Below are 17,669 nucleotides of genomic sequence, written 5' to 3' on the forward strand. Positions count from 1 at the left end.
TTAGACACCTCTGGGACAACATTAAGTGCACCAACATTCGAATTATAAGGGTCCTAGAAGAAGAAGAGAAAAAGAAAGGGACTGAGAAAATATTTGAAGAGATTATAATTGAAAACTTCCCTAATATGGGAAAGGAAATAGTCAATCAAGTCCAGGAAGGGCAGAGAGTCCCATAAAGGATAATTCCAAGGAGAAAAATGCCAAGACACATATTAATCAAACTATCAAAAGTTAAATACAAAGAAAAAGTATTAAAAGCAGCAATGGAAAAACAACATATAACATATAAGGGAATCCCCATAAGGTTAACAGCTGATCTTTCATCAGAAACTCTGTAAAGCCAGAAGGGAGTGGCAGGCCATAATTAAAGTGATGAAAGGGAAGAACCTACAACCAAGATTACTCTATCCCGCAAGGATCTCACTCAGATTTGATGGAGAAATTAAAACCTTTACAGACAAGCAAAAGCTAAGAGAATTCGGCACCACCAAACCAGCTTTACAACAAATGCTAAAGGAACTTCTCTAGGCAGGAAACACAAGAGAAGGCACAGACCTACAATAACAAACCCAAAACAATTAAGAAAATGGTACTAGGAACATACATATTGATAACTACTTTAAATGTAAATGAATTAAATGCTCCAACCAAATGACATAGACTGGTTGAATGGATACAAAGACAAGACCCATACATATGCTGTCTACAAGAGACCCACTTCAGACCTAGGGACACATACTGACTGAAAGTGAGGGGATGGAAAAAGATATTCCACGCAAACGGAAATCAAAAGAAAGCTGGAGTAGTAATTCTTATATCACACAAAATAGACTTTAAAATAAAGACTATTATAGGAGACAAAGAAGGACACTACAAAATGATCAAGGGATCAATCCAAGAAGAAGATGTAACAATTATAAATATTTATGCACCCAATATAGGAGCACCTCAATATATAAGGCAAATGCTACAGCCATAAAAGGGGAAATCAACAGTAACAAAATAATAGTAGAGGACTTTAACACCCCACTTTCACCAATGGACAGATCAACCAAAATGAAAATAAATAAGGAAGCACAAACTTTAAATGACACATTAAACAAGATGGACTTAAGGGATATTTATAGGACAATCAATCCAAAAACAACAGAATACACCTCTTCTCAAGTGCTCATGGAACATTCTCCAGGATAGATCATATCTTGGGTCACTATAAAGCCTTGGTAAATTTAAGAAAACTGAAATCATATCAAGCATCTTTTCTGACCACAATGCTATGATACTAGCTATCAATTACAGGGAAAAAACTGTAAAAAATACAAACACGTGGAAGCTAAACAATACATTACTAAATAACCAAGAGACCACTGAAGAAATCAAAGAGGAAATCAAAAAATACCCAGAAACAAATGACAATGAAAATACGATGACGCAAAACCTATGGGAGGAAGCAAAAGCAGTTCTAACAGGGAAGTTTATAGCAAAATGGATTAAAGACCTAAATGTAAGACCAGACACTACCAAACCCTTCGAGGAAAACATACGCAGAACACTCTATGACATAAATCACAGCAAGATCCTTTTTGACCCACCTCCTAGAGAAATGGAAATAAAACCAAAAATAAACAAATGGGACGTAATGAAACTTAAAAGCTTTTGCACAGGAAAGGAAACCATAAACAAGAGGAAAAGACAACCCTCATGATGGGAGAAAATATTTGCAAATGAAGCAAGTGACAAAGGATTAATCTCCAAAATTTACAAGCAGCTCATGCAGCTCAATAACAAAAAACCAAACAACCCAATCCAAAAATGGGCAGAAGACCTAGACATTTCTCCAAAGAAGATATACAGACTTCCAACAAACACATGAAAGAATGCTCAACATCATTAATCATTAGAGAAATGCAAATCAAAACTACAATGAGATATAATGTCACACCAGTCAGAATGGCCATCAGCAAAAAATCTAGAAACAATAAATGCTGGAGAGGGTGTGGAGAAAAGGGAACACTCTTGCACTTTTGGTGGGAATGTAAATTGATACAGCCACTATGGAGAAAAGTATGGAGGTTCCTTAGAAAACTAAAAATAGAACTACCATATGACCCAGCAATCCCACTACTGGGCATATAGCCTGAGAAAACCATAATTCAAAAAGAGTCATGTACCAAAATGTTCACTGTAGCTCTATTTACAATAGCCAGGACATGGAAGCAACCTAAGTGTCCATCATCAGATGAACGGATAAAGAAGATGTGGCACATACATACAATGGAGGATTACTCAGCCATAAAATGAAATGAAATTGAGATATTTGTAGTGAGGTGGATGGATCTAGAGTCTGTCATACAGTGTGAAGTAAGTCAGAAAGAGAAAAGCAAATACCATATGCTAACACATATATATGGAATCTAAGAAAAAAAAAAAGGTGATGAAGAACCTAAGGATAAGATGGGAATAAAGACACAGACCTACTAGAGAATGGACTTGAGGATATGGGGAGAGGGAGGGGGAAAGGTAAGATGTGACAAAGTGAGAGAGTGGCATGGACATGTATACACTACCAAACGTAAAATAGATAGCTAGTGGGAAGCAGCCACATAGTCCAAGGAGATCAGCTTGGTGGTTTGTGACCACCTAGAGGGGTGGGATAGGGAGGGTGGGAGGGAGGGAAACTCAAGAGGGAAGAGATGTGGGAACATATGTATATGTATAACTGGTTCACTTTGCTATAAAGCAGAAACTAACACACCATTGTAAAGCAATTATACTCCAATAAAGATGTTAAAAAAAAAAAAAAAGATAACCCTCAAAATTTACAAGCAGCTCACACAGCTCAATATCAAAAAAGCAAACAACCCAATCCAAAAATGGGCAGAAGACGTAGACATTTCTCCAAAGAAGATACACAGATTGCCAACAAACACATAAAAGGATGCTCAACACCACAAATCATTAGAGAAATGCAAGTCAAAACAACAATGAGGTATCACCTCACACCAGTCAGAATGACCATCATCAAAAACTCTACAAACAATACATGCTAGAGAGGGTGTGGAGAAAAGGGAACCCTCTTGCACTGTTGGTGGGAATTTAAATTGATACAGCCACTATGGAGAACAGTATGGAGGTTCCTTAAAAAACTAAAAATAGAACTACCATACGACCCAGCAATCTCACTACTGGGCATATACCCTGAGAAAACCATAACTCGAAAGGAGTGATGTTCCACAATGTTCACTGCAGCTCTATTTACAATAGCCAAGACATGGAAGCAACCTAAGTATCCACAGACAGATGAATGCATAAAGAAGATGTGGCACATATATACAATGGAATATTACTCAACCATAAAAAGAAATGCAATTGAGTTTTTTCTAGTGAGGTGGATGGACCTAGAGACAGTCATGCAGAATGAAGTAAGTCAGAAAGAGAAAAACAAATACCATATGCTAGCACATATATATAGAATCTAAAAAAAAAAATGGTTTTGAAGAACCTAGGGGCAGGACAGGAATAAAGATGCAGACCTAGAGAATGGACTTGAGGACATGGGGAGGGGGAAGGGTAAGCTGGTGTGAAGTGAGAGAGAGGCATGGACATATATACACTACCAAATGTAAAATGTGGGAAGCAGCCACATAGCACAGGGATATCACCTCAGTGCTCTATGACCACCTAGAGGGGTGGGATTGGGAGGGGGTGGGAGGGAGATGTAAGAGGGAGGAGATATGGGGATATATGTATATGTATAGCTGATTCACTTTGTTATAAAGCAGAAACTAACACACCATTGTAAAGCAACTATACTCCAATAAAGTTGTTAAAAAAAAACAAGTATTTTTATAAAACAGAATGGCTGAAAAAATGTTAAGACAAAATATCAAGAAACAAATACAATTCACAGGAAACAAACAAAAAAACACCATTCAAATCAAATCTATATCCTTGCATTCTAAATCACATTATTTTAAAAAGTAATATTTGTACACAGGGGAATGCAGGGCAAGAAAAATGATAAATTTAAATGAAAAATTGAGAATTTGATCACTACCTGGTAGTCATAAATAGTAGCCTATAGCATTCAGTAAGTTTATTTTAATGACCACTAGTGTTTATTTAAAATATAAGGTAACAAAGATTTTATAGCAGACATAAACATAAAAATGAATTTTTTATATACAACGACTAAGAATTAGAATAAAGGTTTTCCATAAATTCTTGCAAACATCTTTTATAACTAATTTTTGCTTATATTTTTAAATGTTGATTTTAAACTCAATTAGTAGACATTACTTAAAACCTTTCTAGTATGTTCCAATATTGTCACAGGGTAAAATACCTTTTTTCTTATAATAATTCATCTGGACTTATTTATACTTTCACTTATGTAAAGTAATAGCACCAACCATCTTTAATGGGAAAAAAAATCTATTCTCCAAATATAAACCAAAGAGAACTAAGAAATCAAATGCATTTAGATAGAAATAAACAATTGTGCATTATACTTGGCTTCTACTTCCATTTTAGATTTATTAGCCACTTGGACACAGAAATGACAGTTACTGTCTTAGTCCTATGCTGGGAAAATAGAAATCTGGTTACATTAAGTGCTATTACTTAAAAAAAAAATAGTAATAGAGGATAAGATACCCTGCACTAAAGCACTAGCTGTACTGCTCACTGTTCTAGTTCTCTGATGTAAAAAAGAAAAGGGAAATAAGAAAGGTAAACAATCATTTTATAAATTTGTCAGGACTCTATTACACTTAGCTGATTGAGTACTAATAATGTGCTCTGGCTTCCATTCCACTATAATAATCTCTTGTTAAAGACACCAATAATTTTTTAAATGATAAATCCAACATATTCCTTTCAAACTTTATGTTCCCAGATCTGAATATAGCATCTCATAATATTAACCACTCCTAATTCCTTGATGTCTTTCTTATTCATGGCTTCCAGGACACAACTTTTTCCTACAGTCACATCTACCTCTTTTCAGTGATATTTTCCTTTAACTCTTAATGTTACTCATGGTGGCAACCTGACACATTTTCTCTTCTCAGTATACACACTGATGAGTTCAACTGTTACGTGTTTTTTGACTTCTGTAACTCTACCCAAGAACTTGTTCTCTGGTCTAGAACAAGTATGCATGACTGTCTTCTGTATGTGTCCATATCATTGTCCCTTAAATACCTCAAGCTCAATATGCCAAAAATTGAATTCATTACCTTCTCCCCCAAATCTGCTTTCTCATTCTTCACCTAGATAAAATGAGCCAATTCCTTGAAAGAAACAATCTGTCAAAACTCATACAAGGAGAAAAAGACTATTTCCATTAAATAAATTGAATCAATAATTAATAACCTTCCAAAATAGAAAGCACCAGGCAGATTGGTTTACTGGTAAATTCTACCAAACACTTAAGGAAGAGATTATGCCAATTCTCTACAATCTCTTTCAAAAGATGGAAGCAGATGAATACAGGGAATACTTCCTTTCTCAATCTATGAGGCCAGCATTAACCTAACAGCAAAACTATACAATGACATTACAAGAAAAAAAGACTATAAATCAATATTTATCATGAACATATCAACAGATGAAAAATCCCCAACAAAACATTAGCAAATAAAACCTAATGATGTATAAAAAGAATTATACACTATGACCAAGTTAGATTTAACCCAGGTTTGCAAACCTGTTTTAACCTTCAATATCCATCATATCAACAATCTAAGAATAAAGATCACAATAACATACCGAAAGATGCAGAAAAAGCATATGACAAAATTCAACAGTCATTCATGATAAAATTCTAAGGAAGAGAGGGGAACCTCCCTCAACTTCATAGAAAATGTCTATATAAAATCTCCACCTAACATCATACTCAATGGTGAGAAACTAGAAGCTTTCCCACTAAGGTCAGAAACAAGGTAAAGTCTCCTCTCACCACTACTTTTAACATTGTACTGGAAGTCCTAGTTAATGCAACAACACAAGAAAAGGAAATAAGAGGTACACTGACTGGGGGAAGAAATAAACTGTCTTTGTTTGAAGATGACATGAACGTCTATGTAGAAAAATCTTAAAGAACTGCCAAAAAAGAACCTTCTGAAACTAGTAAACAATTAAAGCAAGGTATCAGGATACAAGGTTATACCAACACTCCCAAAAATGAAATATTTAGGTCTAACAAAAATGTACAAATATATATGAGGAAAACCACAAAATTCAGACAGAAGAAATCAAAGAAGACTAAAGAAATGGAGACATATTCCATGTTCATGGATAGGGAGACAATATTATCAAGATATCAATTCTTCTCAATTTGATCTATAAATTGAACACAATCCCAGTCAAAATCCAAACAAGTTATTTTGTGAATAACAACAAACTGATTCTAAATTTTATACGGAGAGGCAAAAGACCTAGAATGGCCAACACAATACTGAAGGAGAATAACAAAGTTATAAGATTAAAATTATGTGACTTCAAGACTTACTACAGGGCTTCCCTGGTGGCGCAGTGGTTGAGAGTCCGCCTGCTGATGCAGGGGACACGGGTTCGTATCCCGGCCCGGGAAGATCCCACATGCCGCGGAGCGGCTGGGCCCGTGAGCCATGGCCGCTGAGCCTGCGCGTCCGGAGCCTGTGCTCCGCAACGGCAGAGGCCACAACAGTGAGAGGCCCGCGTACAGCAAAAAAAAAGACTTACGACAAAGCTACAGTAATACATTGTGGCATGGTTGAAAGGATAGAAAGATAGATCAATGAACATAGTAGAAAGCCCCCCAAAATAAACTCACACAAATGCAGTCAACTGATCTGTGAAAAAGGAGCAACATACAATGGGGAAAAATAGTCTTTTCAACAAATGATGGTGGCATAGTTGGACACCTACATGCAAAAAAAAAAAAAAAATAGAATCTAGACACAGACATTTCAAAAAATTTAATTCAAAATGGATCACAGACCTAAATGCAAAATGCAAAACTATAAAATTCCTAGAAGATAACGTATGAGAAAATCTAGATGACCTTGTGTTTGGCAATGACTTTTTAGATACAATACCAAAGGCATGATCCAGAAAAAATTAATAAGCTGGACTTCATTAAAATTAAAAATTTCTGCTCTGTGAAAAGCACTGTGAAGGGAATGAAAAGACAAGCCACAGACTGAGGGAAAGTATTTGCAAAAAAACACATCTGATAAAGGACTGTCATCTAAAATATACAAAGAACTCTTAAAACTCAGCAATAAGTAAACCACCAGCCTGATTTTAAAATAGGCCAGGGGCTTCCCTGGTGCTGCAGTGGTTGAGAGTCCACCTGCCAATGCAGGGGACACAGGTTCATGCCCCAGTCCGGGAAGATCCCACATGCCGCGGAGTGTCTGGGCCCATGAGCCATGGCCGCTGCGCCTGCATGTCCGGAGCCTATGCTCCACAACACAAGAGGCCACAGCAGTGAGAGGCCCGCGTATGGCAAAAATAAATAAATAAATAAATATAAAGTAAAATAAAGTAGGCCAAAGACCACAGCAGCCACTTTACCAAAGAAGATATACTGATGGTAAACAGGCACATGAAAAGATGTGCCACATCATCTGTCATTGGGGAAATGCAAATTAAAATAATACTAAGATACTACTACATACTTATTAGAATAGCCAAAATCCAGAACGCTGACACTAACAAATGCTTGTAAGGATGTGGAATAATAGGAACTATCATTCATTGCTGGTGGGAATGCAAAATGGTACAACCACTTTACATTTTTCATGGAAGACAGTTTGGCACTTCCTTGCAAAACTAAACACACTCTAATCATACAATCATTCTCCTTGGTATTTTTCCAAATGAACTGAAAAACTTATGTCCACACCAAAATCTGTACACATATGTTTATAGCAGCTTTATTCATAATTGCCAAACTTCAAAGCAACCAAGATGTCCTTCAGTAGATTAAAGGATAAACAAACTGTGGTATACCCAGACAGTGGAATATTATTCAGCACTGAAAATAAATGAGCTATCAAGCCATGAAAAGACATGGAGGAAACAAATGCATATTACTAAAGTAAAAGCAGCCAATCTGAAAAGGCTACATACGGCATGATTCCAACTATATGACATTCTGGGAAAGGCAAAGTATGGAGATCTTAAGAAATCAAAGGTTACCAGGGGTTTAGGGAGAGAGAGAGAGAGAGATAAATAGGTGGAGCACAGATGACTTTTAAGGCAATGAAACTATTCTGTATGATATTGTAATGGTGGATACATATCATTATAAATTTGTCCAAATCTATAGAATGTACACCAAGAATGAACCCTAATGTAAACTATGGATACTGCATGATAATTATGTGTCAATATACGTTCATCAGTGATAACAAATGGGCCACTCTGGTGGGTGATATTGATAATGGGGGAAGCTACACATGTATAGGGGCAGGAGATATAAGAGAAATCACTGTACCTTCCACTCAAGTTTTGCTGTGAATCTGAAACTGCCCCACAAAAAATAAAAATAAAGTCTATTCTTAAAAAAAAATACACAGTCATCTTTCGAGAGAAATTGAGCTTCCCACACTTGCAAATACAGAATGCAAGTCAGCATATTGCAAGTCAGATGACTTGGAAACAAGTGTTGCCTTGGAGAATATATTATAGAAACATCTGTTAATATGGTATTTCTACGTCTAGGAGTGTGTGGTCTCAGTGACCTTATAATAAAAGACTTGTCAAGGTAAGCAGAAGGATGAGGGCAAGGGACCGAGAATAAAGCACAAGAAAGGAGTGGTGTTGAAGAACCCAGCCTCACTCTATACTAGCCCACTCCCTTCCTCATCCTTCTTTTGTCTCATGAATGATTACCCTTATATTAGAAAAACCAAAGTAACAAATATTTATTGAGTGCTGTGTTTAGTGAAGTATTAAGGATTGCTAAGGTCGGGAAAAGGAGCATGAAGTATAAATCAGGCCAAGGTAAGAAGCAAGATTGACCACTATTGTTGCTCCACGTGGCATCAGATTAGGGTCCTGACATCACTGACCAAAGGTAGAACCAGATCAGAAACTAGAAATGGAGTTGAAAGTCAAACTTCTCATCAGACTTAAGGACATTTTCTACTTAAAAATAGAAACACGAGTTAGATTGAGGCTGAGCAAGAAAACAACTTATTAGAATTCTACGGTCAGAAACTGGTTATTTTGATGTCGTGATAGTTTTGAGAAAGCGAGGCTGTGAATTCCTAAGATGCTCAGTTCATTAAAAGTCTCAATTAAGCTTTCAAGTCTGCAAAGTCAGGGGAAAACCCTTCACATTAAAAGAAAACTTCTACCTTGTAAATGTTACATTTAGTGTAGAGACACCAATATAGGGCTATTTAATATGGATAAGAATTTATAGAATTACAAACATAAATATGGAAAGAAACCAAGAGGTGGAACATGTCAAACATCACTCCCAATGCAGGAATTCTTTCAACATTTTCAACCAAAGTTTATACAGCCTCTGCCTGATATATGCAGTGACAATGAGCTCACTCCTTTTATAGAAAGCTCAATATTCATCTTTGATTATCTACAGCAACAAACATTTCCTGTGAACTCTCATTTGCCAGATACAACTCTAGGCACCGGAGATACAAGCATGTATAATAAATGTATTCCTTAAGTTGGACTCATTTCTATCTCTCTTTAACTTCCATCTACTGCTCTTTATTCTTACAGTACCACATGGAAGAAGTCCTAAGTATTCACTTCATCCAATTAACCATTCCCTCATATGACTGTTTTGCAGAATGCCCATAATCTGAATGACTCCCATTTGCTGCTCTTGCTGGTTAATCTCCTGGACTAAAAACAATATTTCAGATTTTGCACAAGCACTTCAGAGCAAGGAAGAGTCAGTACCTTCTTGACATGGAATATGGTTACTTCTAAGAGTTACAGGGCTGGTTTTTTTTTAAATAGTTATAGAATTTGTTAGGGACCTATTTAATGCTTTCTAGGGTCAGGAACAATTAGCATGATTTAATAATCATAAGATATTATCCTAATATTAAAGCAAATCTAAGGTAAAAAGTGTTTTAAAGGTTAAAAGCACTATGTAAATATATGCAGTGGTTATTATTATTAGATTCCATTATATAGCTTTATAATGTCATAAGGACTGGACTAGAACATGCCAAGATGACCAGGACTAGAGATGTAAATATAGGAATATTTTCCACCTTTGTGACAGCTGGGCCTATAAAAGTGTTAACAGTCTTTCACAGGAGTGAATGTTTAAAGAGTGAAAGCAAATTACATTTTTAAGATTAGCTTGCTAAGGTAAATAAATCACTGCATTTAAAAAGTTGAATATGTATATTAAAAAAGCTCTGACTATAATTTCTTTCAGCTTTTGCAGATTTTGTTGTTCTGAATGACCATATAATATGTACTTTGGCGTGTTATTCTTTACCCAAACATTCAGCAAGGTCCTGGACTTCAGGAAGACTTTGTAAGAGTCCTCAGTTTTAACTGCCCAGGGATTCCCCTGGAGCCTTTGAAAAATTATTGGATGGGGAAAATTTCTAAAAGTGAGAATTCTACTTCACAAGGGACAAGAAACATAATATTCTAATCAGATAGTAGAGAATCTCAACAAATGCTCATATTTCTCCCACTTGCAATTTTCCCCAAGTGTTCTGGCACTTGTTAAAAGTCAGAGTTAAGAGGCAGCAATAGGGCCAATTTGGCTGATCATATAAGATTTTGCTAACTGCTGAGAAAGAGGGTGGTTCAACCATGAGAGTCCAAAATGATATATGTTGAAAATTTGTCAATATTTTCAAAAGCCAAGGAGAAAACATGTGAAACTGGATTTCAAACATAAACAAGATTGTATATTCACAACAACGAGAATTAGTTCTTAATCACAAGAATGATATATTAAAACAAATATAACTACCTAAAGTATTGATCTTCAGAGATCACATTTATCAAGAAGTTTTATTTTTTCTATGGAAATGTACCGTAAAATCAATAAACAAAACAATGAGAGGACATTTTGGTTAGTAAGCAGTTAGTTCATGATGATCAAATGTAAGTGGAAAGTAGTGGTAAATAATGCAAAAAACAATGTAACCAATTCAACAATCATTTATGCTTGACTTTAGGTGTGCCTTTGCTCTAGAAAATTAATAATGGCATGCCCAGAGTTCTGGAACTCCTCAGTACTTCAAACTGTATAAGGCAGACACACTGAAGATCTCCACACAGACAGAAACATTCTCTTCTCATCCTGTGTTTGACACTGATCATTTATTACCTCCTTTACACTTTCTAGGGTCAGCTTAACTTTCTGGCATTCATTTAATATTACTCTAATTCTTATTCAATATTGGTAAGAATTTATAGCATTTAATTTTATAAACATGGAGAGAAATTAAGAGATGTTCCTCTTGTTGGCCTCTCACACCCACTTATTAAATACTTGCTCCACCATGGATTGCTCTGTGCTCGGGGGATGCTATACTCCCAAGCAACAGCAAAGTCCTGCCCTGTCCACATTGGACTTACCTCCTATTACTTGTCACTGTGCTTTTGTCTTGGGACCAGTGAAAAGAGTAATAAGCCACTACATCCAGAATCCTCTAAAACAGGTCTGAAGAAGACATGGCTTAAGTTAACTGCAAGGAAAATGTGTACAATTAAAACATATGTTCCTTTTCCACTTTGTTAAACAATTAGCATATATCCACTGACAGGCGTTTTTGTTGGTCTTTTTGCTTCCACACTCTCTGGACTAATTCTCCCTTCTGCGTGCAAATCTAAAAACAATATTTAAATTTCACTCTCTCAAATGCTGATAATGGCCTATTAAATCTAATCCAGATACTGTGTTACAGAATTTAAGGATTTCTATCAATTGACAACACATGCCTCTTCATGCCATACCCTGTTAAAATTCTAGTACATGCTCTTTGCCCCAATAAGTCAGATTTAGATAATTTAAGATCTATGACAGTTTCACTGACCAGTAGGAATGATAAGCACACACTGCAACAGATAGGAAAATAAAATTGGGTCCCTGCATGGAAAAAAATAAAAGCTTAAAGCATCCAAAAGAAACAAATCTTATTATTGTTTAACTTACTCTACAGATGTGCATCAACTGCCTGCTCTGTGCTAGGTACTGATCTAGATGCTGGGGACACGCAAAGAACAAGAGGCACTCTTTATTTGAGAAGAGTTTTTGTCATTTACGATAATCTTTATACAATCCTGTATCCCTGTTGAAGCTAGAGTTTCAGAAATATCTCACAAAAGAAAAAGGAGCTTGAAAGACGATACTGACTACCATATGAGGTGCACACACAATTCTACAAGTTGCTACCTTAAACAAATGTTTTAACCTAGTATTCAGTTTCCTGGTATTGACAACTGCTTAAATAAGGAGATAAAAATTACGTATCCAAAATATTTCCTTCAATTTTTAATGCCCATTTCTGTTTTTAATATATTTGCCTCACAAGTTAATTCCTAGTATATAATATTAAAAACTACATATACCGTATATAATCTCACATATATAATCTAAAAGTGTTGAATTCATAGAACCAGAGAGTAGAATGGTTGTTGCCAGGGACTGAGGGGAGGGGGAAATAGAGAGATGTTGGTCAAAGTGTAAAAACTTCCCATTTTAAAAGGAATAGGGGGCTTCCCTGGTGGTGCAGTAGTTGAGGGTCCGCCTGCTGATGCGGGGGACGCAGGTTCATGCCCCAGTCTGGGAGGATCCCATGTGCCGCGGAGCAGCTGGGCCCGTGAGCCATGGCCGCTGGGCCTGCACGTCCGGAGCCTGTGCTCCATGGCAGGAAAGGCCACAGCAGTGAGAGGCCTGCATACCGCAAACAAAACAAAACAAAACAAAACAAAACAAAAAGGAATAGGTTCTGGGGATCTACTGTGCAGCACGGTGAATATAATTAATAATACTGTTTTGTATACTTGTAATTTGCTAAGAAAGAAGATCTTAAGTGTTCTTATCACACGTGCACATACACACAAAATGGTAACTATATGAGAGGATGGATATGTTAATTAGATTGTGGAATATTCTGCAATATGTATCAAATCATCACATTAAATACTTTAAATATATACAATTTTTATTTGTCAATTATACCACAATAAAGCTGGGGGAGAAAAAAAACCTGTATGTGTCCCAAGCAAACAAAAAAAAAACAGTAAGTATGAAAGAATATGTTATGAATACCTTGTTTTCTCTGGCAGAGTGAACTAGCTATGGCACAATTTCCTTTGGTAGAGATTGTTCCAATCTTCTTTTAAAAATCAGCTTTCAATATTTCATGTCAGTGATGTCTATTCAAGAAGTGAAAAATCATGTTTCAGGGGGTGGACTCAAGATGGCATGCTATGAGGACGTGGAATTCACATCTCCTCACAACTAGGGCACCTACCAGGCACTGGTGGGGGACCACAGACACCTAAGGGGATGGGAGGAACCCCCAGCAACCAGCTTGCAGGATCTTGGTTCCCAAGCTGGAGGTCAGGCTCAAGCTCCTGTGATGGGAGCTCTGAGTCCGAACCACTAGACTAACAGAAAACCTCAGACCCCAGGGAATATCAGTCAGAGTGAGGCCTCCCAGAGTTCCTCATCTTAGCACCAAGACCCATCTCTATCCAACTGTCTGCAAACTCGACGGCTGAAAGTTTCAGGCCTAACAACAAGTAACAGAGGAATACAGCACCGCCCATCAGAAAAAAAAAAAAAAAAAAAAATTTTGTTACAAGTGAAGGAGCAAGGTAAAAACCTAAAAGACCAAATAAATGAAGATGAAATAGGCAACCAACCTGAAAAAGAATTCAGAGTAATGATAGTAAAGATGATCCAAAATCTCATAATCAGAAAGGAGAAAATACTAGAAACAATTAACAAGTACCTAGAATAAAGAGCAAACAGTGATGAACAATACAATGACTGAAATTAAAAGTACCCTAGAAGGAATCAATAACAGAATAACTGAAGCAGAAGAACAGATAAGTGAGTTGGAAGATAAAATGGTGGAAATAACTGTCAGGGAGAATAAAGAAAAAAGAATGAAAGGAATTGAAGACAGTCTCAGAGACTTCTGGGACAACATTAAGCACACCAAAATTCGAATTATAGGGGTCCCAGAAGAAGAAGAGAAAAAGAAAGGGTCTGAGAAAATATTTGAAGAGATTATAGTTGAAAAGTTCCCTAACATGTGAAAGGAAATAGTCAATCAAGTTCAGGAAACACAGAGAGTACCATACAGGATAAACACAAAGAGAAACATGCTGAGACACATACTAATCAAACTATCAAAATGTAAATACAAAGAAAAAATATTGAAAGCAGCAAGGGAAAACAACAAATAACATACAAGGGAATCCCCATAAGGTTAACAGCTGATTTTTCAGCAGAAACTCTGCAAGCAAGATGGGAATGGGAGGACATACTGAAAGTAATGAAAGGGGAAAACCTACAACCAAGATTACTCTACCCAGCAAAGATATTAATGTTCAGATTCAATGGAGAAATTAAAACCTTTACAGAAAAGCAAAAGATAACAAAATGCAGCATCACAAAACCAGCTTTACAACAAATGCTAAAGGCATTTCTCTAGGCAGGAAATACAAGAGAAGGAAAAGACCTAAAACAAACCCAAAACAATTAAGAAAATGGTCAATAGAAACATGCATATCGACAACTACCTTAAGTGTAAATGGATTAAATTATCCAACCAAAAGACAGAGACTGGCTGAATGGATACAAAAACAAGACCCATACATAAGCTCTCTACAAGAGACTCACTTCAGACCTAGGAACACATACTGACTGAAAGTGAGGGGATGGAAAAAGATATTCCATGCAAACGGAAATCAAAAGAAAGCTGGAGTAGCAATTCTCATATCAGAAAAAATAGACTTTAAAATAAAGACTATTAGAAGAGACAAATAAGAACACTACATAATGATCAAGGGATCAATCCAAGAAAAAGATATAACAATTGTAAATATTTATGCACCCATCACAGCAGCACCTCAATACATAAGGCAAATCCTAACAGCCATAAAAGGGGAAATTGACAGTAACACAATCATAGTAGGGGACTTTAACACCCCACTTTCACCAATGGACAGATCATCCAAAATGAAAATAAATAAGGAAACAGAAGCTTTAAATGACACATTAAACAAGATGGACTCCAGTGATATTTATAGAACATTCCATCCAAAACAACAGAATACACGTTCTTCTCAAGCACTCATGGAACATTCTCCAGGACAGATCATATCGTGGGTCACAAATCAAGTTTGGTAATTTTAAGAAAGTTGAAATTGTATCAAGTATCTTTTCTGACCACCAATGCTATGATACTAGCTATCAATTACAGGAGAAAAACTGTAAAAAATACAAACACTTGGAGGTTAAACAATACGCTACTAAATAACTAAAAGATCATAGAAGAAATCAAAGAAGAAATCAGAAAATACCTAGAAACAAATGGCGAGGAAAACATGATGACCCAAAACCTATGGGATGCAGCAAAAGCAGTTCTAAGATAGAGGTTTATAGCAATACAATCCTACCTCAAGAAACAAGAAACATCTCAAATAAACAACCTAACCTTACATCTAAAGCAATTAGAGAAAGAAGAACAAAAAACCCAAAGATAGCAGAATGAAAGAAATCATAAAGATGAGATCAGAAATAAATGAAAAAGAAATTAAAGAAATGATAGCAAAGATCAATAAAACTAAAAGCTGGTTTTTTGAGAAGATAAACAAAATTGATAAACCATTAGCCAGACTCATCAAGAAAAAAATGGGAAAAGACTCAAATCAACAGAATTAGATATCAAAAAGGAGAAGTAACAACTGACACTGAAGAAATACAAAGGATCATGAGAGATTACTACAAGCAACTCTATGCCAATAAAATGGACAACCTGGAAGAAATGGACAAATTCTTAGAAAAACACACCCTTCTGAGACCAAACCAGGAATAGAAAATATAAACAGACAAATCACAAGCACTGAAATTGAAACTGTGATTAAAATTTTTCCAACAAACAAAAACCCAGGACCAGAAGGTTTCACAGGCGAATTCTATCAAACATTTAGAAAAAAACTTACACCTACCCTTCTCAAACTCTTCCGAAGTACAGCAGAGGGAGGAACACTCTCAAACTCATTCTATGAGGCCACCATCACCCTGATACCAAAACCAGACAAAGATGTCACAAAGAAAGAAAAATACAGGCCAACATCACTGATGAACATAAATGCAAAAATCCTAAACAAAATACTAGCAAACAGAATCCAACAGCACATCAAAAGGATCATACACCATGCTCAAGTGGGGTTTATTCCAGGGATGCAAGGATTCTTCAATATACGCAAACCAGTCAATGTGATACACCATATTAACAAATTGAAGGAGAAAAACCATATGTTCATCTCAATAGATGCAGAACAAGCTTTTGACAAAATTCAACACTGATTTATGATAAAAACCTTCCAGAAAGTAGGCATAAAGTGAAATTACCTCAACATACTAAAGGCCATATATGGCAAACCCACAGCCAATATCGTTCTCAATGGTGAAAAACTGAAACCATTTCCACTAAGATCAGGACCAAGACAAGGTTGCCCACTCTCACCACTCTTATTCAACATAGTTTTGGAAGTTTTAGCCACAGAAATCAGAGAAGAAAAAGAAAATAAAGGAATCCAAAATGGAAAAGAAGTAAACCTGTCATTGTTTGCAGACGACATGATACTATACATAGAGAATCCTGAAGATGTTACCAGAAAACTACTAGAGCTAATCAATTAATTTAGTAAAGTAGCAGGATACAAAATTACTGCACAGAAATCTCTGGCATTCCTATACACTAATGATGAAAAATCTGCAAAAGAAATTAAGGAAACATTCCCATTTACTGCTGCAACAAAAAGAATAAAATACTTAGGAATAAACCTACATAAGGAGACCAAAGATCTGTATGCAGAAAACTATAAGACACTGATGAAAGAAATTAAAGTTGATACAAATAGATGGAGAGATATACCATGTTCTTGGGTTGGAAGAATCAACATTGTGAAAATGACAACACTACCCAAAGGAATCTATAGATTCAGTGCAATCCCTGTCAAACTACCAATGGCATTTTTCATAGAACTAGAACAAAAAATTTCACAATGTATAAGGAAATACAAAAGACCCTGAATAGCCAAAGCATTCTTGAGAAAGAAAAATGGAGCTGAAGGAATCAGGCTCCCTGACTTCAGACTACAAAGCTACAGTAATCAAGGCATTATGGTACTGGCACAAAAACAGAAATATAGATCAATGGAACAGGCTACAAAGCCCAGAGATAAACCCACGCACCTATGGTCACCTTATCTTTGATAAAGGAGGCAAGAATATACAATGGAGAAAGACAGCCTCTTCAGTAAGTTATGCTGGGAAAACTGGACTGCTACATGTTAAAGAATGCAATCAGACCACTCCCTAACACCATATACAAAAATAAACTCAAAATGGATTAAAGACCTAAATGTAATAAGGCCAGACACTATAAAACTCTTAGAGGAAAATATAGGCAGAACACTTT

Source organism: Lipotes vexillifer, unplaced genomic scaffold, assembly GCF_000442215.2.
Source record: "Lipotes vexillifer unplaced genomic scaffold, Lipotes_vexillifer_v1.1 scaffold1168, whole genome shotgun sequence".
Classification (NCBI taxonomy): Eukaryota; Metazoa; Chordata; class Mammalia; order Artiodactyla; family Lipotidae; genus Lipotes; species Lipotes vexillifer.